General features: G+C 42.3%; 1 long non-coding RNA gene across 1 annotated transcript; it reads left to right on the forward strand.

Moving 5' to 3' along the window:
- Positions 1–1,958: 1,958 nt before the first annotated feature.
- LOC139150674 (uncharacterized) lies at positions 1,959–3,461 on the forward strand. The gene is made up of 3 exons (XR_011556256.1): positions 1,959–2,211; positions 2,429–2,569; positions 3,323–3,461. It is a non-coding gene; the product is annotated as an uncharacterized lncRNA (long non-coding RNA).
- Positions 3,462–7,359: the final 3,898 nt, after the last annotated feature.

Below are 7,359 nucleotides of genomic sequence, written 5' to 3' on the forward strand. Positions count from 1 at the left end.
TTGCATCTTCTGTTGTTTTCAGCTTAAAAACCTCCCCGTCAGCAACTTCAGTCGTGTAACTTCAAACCTCAAGTTGGAGATCGCTTCAAATATTGTCCCTCAGCGATGGCTGGGGATAATTGAAAACGCTGAGAACGGTTTTTTTATTAACTGTTGATAAATGCCGAATTAAATTGCGCCGGGTGGGTTAGATTAAGAGGCTTGCTTGTTTTTTCCATGTGAACTCGCCGCGTATCCAGCAATCACTGGCGGACACGGGGAGATTTCGGTACCGACTTGAAATCTAGCCAGTGGTCTGAAACAAACAGAATAGAGACAATCACATCTTTTCTTGTTACTTTCCTTTATCCGAAACAATGTATCACGGGAAGGGGTTTTCTTTTCCTTTTTTTTCATTGAGGGCTTCCGAACTGAAAGTAAACCATGTGAATGTTTCTAAGAGATGTAATCTGATTGATGCTCAAATACAACTATGGACTATCTGCCATCAACATAATGCCAACACCGTGGCGTAATATTGCCTTTGTCACACCCCCCCCCCTCTCCTTTCCACGGAGAATACAAATCTAACCTCCCAACTGTCCCCGTGTCGGAGAGCCAATGAACTGACGAGTTATTCTAAAAATGCCAAATGCGGATGAAATCCCATACGAAGTCAGCGCGGCGCACTAAGATGTGGCCGCGGGGGCCGCCACCAACTCGTACAACAGAGCACAAATAGCTTTTCGACCCCGAGAAAATTCGTTCTTAGAGACCAGTGTGCATGTAGCCTTTTCAAAACCGGCATTAGGATGGAAAATCTACAGTGGGTGTAAACGGCCACGCATTAAAGTACTCTCAAGGGTGTTAATTCATCAATGCAAGACCACTAAGTCGCCCCTTTTTTTCTTGCTTGTCTTTATAATTTCTCATCCCTGTACAGCACAGAGTCGATCAAACGCTTTCAGCGAAAAAAGAGAAAACATGAGAGCAACACTGTGTACATCGCCGCTCGTTGCCGCTGGCCCTCTGTTTGCGAAAAAGGAACCAGTTCGTCAAGTATCTTCGCTATTCCCCGGGAAAATCAACTCATGCAACACACACGAACATATCAGATGGGAGGAAAGTGATTCTTAATTAGTATTTGGCATCCTCTCTTCCTTGGGCTAACTTCTAAATCACCGTATTAACTTAAGTTTGGAACTCATCCCCGCAACGCTGTTTCTTAATCCGTTCGAAATTTACCCGACCACGCTGTGAACACGACCTGCGAGTCGGTCTTTCCCGATGATGGAGAAAAGTGAAGGGGGGAAAAACAAAAGCCGCCAAACACCTAGCCAATCCTAAAGCCCACCATCCTTCGTACAATGTGTCAACATGCAGCGTCTGTGACAAGACTCAGACAAACTCCACACACATACACGTCAATCGTCAGAGCTAATGCGAGACGAAGCTTAACACTGTTGGAAGACACATTGAGTCATGGACGTGGCAGACACTTTTCCCCTCGAATCCTCGCCGAGCTAGAGCCAACGGACGAATGATCGCAAAGACCGGCCATAGACTTTCACCGTCGAACCGTGACCACGGTCCAAAAATATGTGCAGTTTTGAACAACCTCCACGCTATAGCATATTGCCGGAATGCCTCATATCTTTCGTCAATCCATAGACTGCGTGCTCCACAGTCCACAGTCTACGGTCAATCTAAATGTGCCTCAACAAAGAGAACGCTCTCTTCCGCGCAGAACCGTCTGGTGAAAAGCACTACCTGTACAGGTGACAACGTCACCGGGATGAAAAAGTGCGGGCAACGGAGAACAACGAATTCAGTCGACCGCAATCGGTCAATATATCACAGAGAGTGTCCTGTCCTCAATAGACTTTTTTTTTTTTCAAAAATAAAAAAACGCTACACTACAAAGTTAACCTCGTTTTATAAACCATTAATTGACACCTACCGACAAGTACGAATGACGATAAGCCCTCTTAAAGATACACTCCTATGTTTGCGCTCGCCGAGGAGGCTGGATTCTTTCAGTATTGCTCATTCGGCGGCCACACAACCAGGAGTTCCTTCTTGTCACACATTTCGCGGAGATCATCTCCATTTTGGGCGGCGCAGTAAATTGTTTTATGTAAAAGGCCAGTCACACTACTTTTGAAAGAAGCGTATAGAGAGTCAAGTTTGACCGCAATGTTTCGAACCGCTATGGAGAGGAAATCCGTTCAGGTGTGTATTAAAAATCCCTCCATCCGTTCATATTATAGTATTTCCGAACCTTTTCGAGCGTTAAGTTTCACGCCATCCTTTTCAACGTATGTGTCTGTGGGTGGGGTGCGTCATTATTTTGCTATGTCATCTTTCTTCACAATTTCCAAGAATACTTTACTAAAGCCATGATTTTCACGTTAAGTGATAAAACGAAAATCCCTGATTGTTTTCTCAGCACGAAGAAAAACGAGAAGGTTCACTAATAGAACCGACACATTGAAATTGTATCATGGAATGGGGTCAGAGGTCACCAAGATCGCCTTTGAGATGAGACTGCTGAGGGCAGCTGAATACAAAACCATATCGACGATGAAAGGTGTGTGTCGCCGGTTTTTGACATGTGTAAAGTCATAAATTTGCTAGATATCATTTACTAAATTGCCTTTGTAGTTTTAAGCATTTCCGACCTGTCAATCTCTTCCAGCAGAATCGATCGAATGGAGACATTCTCAGACAACATCAGGATTTTGACGAGTTCTCTCCTTCTCCATCCCACTGTCCCTGCTTCTCCCTCTATTTCAGTACGTATATATATATATATATATATATATATATATATATATATATATATATATATATATATATATATATGTCTGTGTCTGTGTCTGTGTCTCTGTGCAGAACTCACAAATATACGTATGTTTATGTACATAGGCATGTATGCATGTACCCGGGGCTTATATTTGCGCTCTCAAAAGTTGTAAACTACACTAAAATTCACTTAGCGCTGATAGACAAGTAGTTCAGACATTCAAAAACAAAGTCGCTTCATTATATATATATATATATATATATATATATATATATATATGCATATATGTATGTATGTATGCATGTATGTATCTATGTATCTATGTATCTATCTATGTATGTATTTATGTATCTATGTATGTGTGAATAAATCCGTCTGTTGTCAAATCGAAGCAGTCTGCGACCTGTAACTGCTTTGTGGGCTTATCAAGTTCAACAGCGAGTCTGGAATGAAACAAACGTTTCATTATTCATTTAAAATCGCATCGCCTTGTTATTTTCACCCTTCCTCTTTACCAACAGTGTTTATCTATTTCAGCAACTGAGTGTGCTGCTCGTCTGATCTCAACATTATGATCCGTGTGCGTTCGGATTGCCTTGTAGTCACGGCGACGGAAGAGGGGGACACAGAACTAAGAAACTGCCTGAGGTCTTCTACGTCCAGTCTTCCACTGAATATACGCAAATAGGGACGGGGGGGGGGCTGTGTCTCGATTCCCTCAAGAACCACCGGCAAAGGAATCAAGCCACAGGACGGGGAGGCAATCGTTTTCTATAACTGATCACCGTCAGCTGCAAGCTGACCAAATCTTTGTCAACTTTGTATCCAGCGCTTAAGTCGTCCCCACAGGCACAATCCGTATATGGTTACACGGCTCGGAACTGAACAGGACATTATAGCACACACAAAAAACCTCTACATCTTAAGCTAGAAGGATCAATGCTCAGGTAAATCAACACCGGCCTATTTGTGAATGTTATCACCGTGCCTCCATTCGGTAGATGCTCCACCACTCTGCTTTTTTTTGTCACCCAATTTTTTTTTTGGTGACAATCCCGTTTTGTTCGGGGCCGCAAACAAGTAAAAGAGCTTCGTGAATAGCACACAAAGGATTCTAATGATTGAGGTGACATTTTCTAATTGATTTATCTATTTACTGATTGAGGGCTTTTAGACAATACTTCGCAGTAAAGGAGCAACTGTAATTACGTTAAACAAATCTTACTCCATTAGCTCAGCGCCCCTCCAAATAACTCGCCAACACTTTCAAACACGCTGCGAACGCTGGCCGCATACCTGGCGCAGCTCTCAACACTCTCTCCGCTTTCCCAGTCGGCGGGATTTAAGATTAAGAAAGCAAAACAACAGCGTGGCCCTCGCTGGGAAACAAGAGGCCGGAAAAGAAAAAGTTATCCGCGCCAGCTTGGAACTTTCCGAAGAATGTTTCCAACGGTCAATTTATTGTAAAGAATATAGAAAAAAAACTAACTAAAAGATTTCACGAGCCCAAATCCTATACCAAGAATAAAAGAAATTACATAATCTGTTTAACTTGCCACCGTGTTGGGGTATGTACACACTGCTAGAAAAAACACACGTTTTAAGTTGTTATTGTTTTATAAACTCTATTCCATGTACAATATACACTATTAAAAGTGCATTGTGGTGCGGTCAAAGAGGGCAGGTGTTGGCCGATTCTAAAGCAATTTGTAACACACATACACAAAAAAGTTTTTTGGTCTCTCACAGACTCCAAAAATGGGATAGCTAAGCTTTAGTTTACCTAATGACTTCATCTTCGATTGTGAGCGGGCGATGACAGGGTTAAAGCGGTTATGCTCCACTGGACGTGATCGATAGCGCTGAGTGGTTGAGGTAAATCCGAAAGACTTTCCCATTCTAGCTTTCTCCTCCTTGTCAAAAAACTGTGGCGCAAGAACCGAGTTCTGAAAAAAGTCTTTTCCAGTTACTGATGATTGTGCACGTTGGATGGGGGTGTCTTTTTTAATCAAACTTCTATCAGCTTCTAGGTCTTTTTATTTGACCCCCTCCGCGCTTTGATTTGATTGATCTGTCAAACGGCTTGCAAGATGTTGCACAGAAGTCCTGTACTGCGCCCCGGTGGATATGTGTCAAATTATGCCTTTGACAAGGTGTCAATTATGGGTTTAATTTTCCGGCCGAGCTTGCTTTATGTCGCTTGCGTAACAGCTATTAGCCGCTAAGCCCGTCCAGTATTCGCCGAGAGAAGCCAATCGCCAATTCAAGGGTAGTGTTAGCCTTGCGTTGGCCAAGAGTACACAGAGATCGGAATCCAGGTTTGGCATGACTTTTCAGTCGACTGGCAAAATGTTTGCAGAGGCACCAGCTTTGTTCTGTGAGATCGGAATTTCGGACATTTCGACAGCAATCAGCTTGTTAAAAAAAAAGGCCAGAAACTGGCGCGTTGTTTTCCGACGAATTTGGCGGAAACAATGGAAAGTGAACGTTAATTTCATCAGAACACACATTCTTCGAACAAATACCCAAAGAAAGAAACGGACGCTTATCATTCAGGGTAAGGAAAAGAGGTTGGGACGCTGTTTTTTGTGCCGAGAACAGTGGCCTGGTCGACTGTTTACTCGGTAATTAAAGGGTAATTGGGAGGGATCTCAGCACGAGCCGGTCACACCTTTTTTTTTCGAAGAGGCACGGGAAAGAAAGCATTTACTTTCGGTAGCTCGCAGAAAAATCGGCGCCAACAAGGAGCAATCGGGCGCGGCTTAGGCAGATGATCCCGGCTATGAAACGAACATGCAGAAAAGAAATAAATTACAATCTATAAAAATGAAACCCGACAACAGTCTTTATCCGGAAACATTAATGGAAGCTTAAGGCTTAATTACACAATTTGGATATCGATCTGCCACCGATTAAAACAAGCTGAATGTCTGTGTGCATTTTGATGTTGCATCGATTGAAACGTACACGATATGTCTATCTCATGATGAAATGAATGCGGATAGACAACCCGCAAAGTAAACTCGCAACGTCAGTTGATAATCCTCGTCACAACTGTACACACTTTTAATAAATCAATATGCCATGACACGTAAATGCTTCACTTCATTCTGGAGATTGGGAAATCGATGAAACTACACACACACATAAAAAACGTTGCCATGGTAGGTACAATTGAAACCCACTTTCGCTGTATCAATTTCATACTACTCTTCCATTCATGTGGGATATGTCGACAAGTTGTCTACATGACAGCACACCACACACACACAGATAAAATGCATCATCCCAAGTGAAATTAAGAAATGTGCGATTGTCATTTTTCTTTGAAAGCTTTTGATGCGCAATAACGCGCCGAGAAGGTGGCTAATTAAACAGCAATGCAGCTATTGAAAAAAAAAATCCATTTTCCGTTGGTTTGAAGTTTAATCGCCTTTGGATTAGGCAAGTTTAACGACAATGCTTGTTTTCTTGTACAGAGAAGCCCCGCTGATAATGTAACTTTCTTACATCCCTTTCTAAATCGATAACAAGCTTGGGCCCCTATTTGACTAAGTAAGTGGATGCGCTCAGATTCTTTCAAAATGTGTAAATTTCACAAGTAAACTGTCATGCGTCATACATACGCCTAGATTTTATTCATATCACGCGCTATTCACGTTTCATTTATTACCAACATTATATATTTATTTACATAATCTCAAAGTTTAAATTTTAAAATGTTATATACATAATAAATAATACATTTTCATTTGAACATTCTACGTTTTACATTTAACAGACACAATCGGCCATAGATAAAGACAGACGGACGGATAGACAGGCAAATAGACAGACAGACAGACAGATAGATAGATAGATAGATAGATAGATAGATAGATAGATAGGTAGGTAGGTAGGTAGGTAGGTAGGTAGGTAGGTAGGTAGGTAGGTAAGGAAAAGCCAAATAATGAATCGGACATTTTAAGCGGTGTCTATTGCTTGTATCTAAGCTTACCAACTGTGACTGCAATGGAGCTATCGACAATCGGTAAAATAATCAGACAATCGATCACTCAACCGATCGATATAAATCATGCGTGCGCGCTTTTAATCGACCACGGAGCAAACCAAGCGTTTTACTGCGGGAAAACTACATGAGAGCAAACAATGGGGTACCTTTTTTACGCTGCGCGGGTGTGGGAGATGGCCACGAGGAGAAGAGTGAGAACCGCCGATGCGAGCAACAGCTCCGTACAATTCCAGTGCGTCTCTGTCTCTCTCTATCTCTCTGTCTCTCTCTATCTCTCTGTCTCTCTCTGTCTCTCTGTCTCTGTCTCTGTCTCTCTCTCTGTCTGTCTGTCTCTGTCTCTGTCTCTCTGTCTCTCTCTCTGTCTCTCTGTCTCTGTCTCTCTGTCTCTGTCTGTCTGTCTGTCTGTCTGTCTCTCTCTCTCTCTCTCTCTCTCTCTCTCTCTCTCTCTCTCTCTCTCTCTCTCTCTCTCTCTCTCTCTCTCTCTCTCTCTCTCTCCAAAATATGTAGTCTATTGCAACAGTGGTAAAATGTAGTTAATTTAAACAAAGTTATGGTAAATCTT

This window comes from Ptychodera flava, chromosome 14 (assembly GCF_041260155.1).
Source record: "Ptychodera flava strain L36383 chromosome 14, AS_Pfla_20210202, whole genome shotgun sequence".
Classification (NCBI taxonomy): Eukaryota; Metazoa; Hemichordata; class Enteropneusta; family Ptychoderidae; genus Ptychodera; species Ptychodera flava.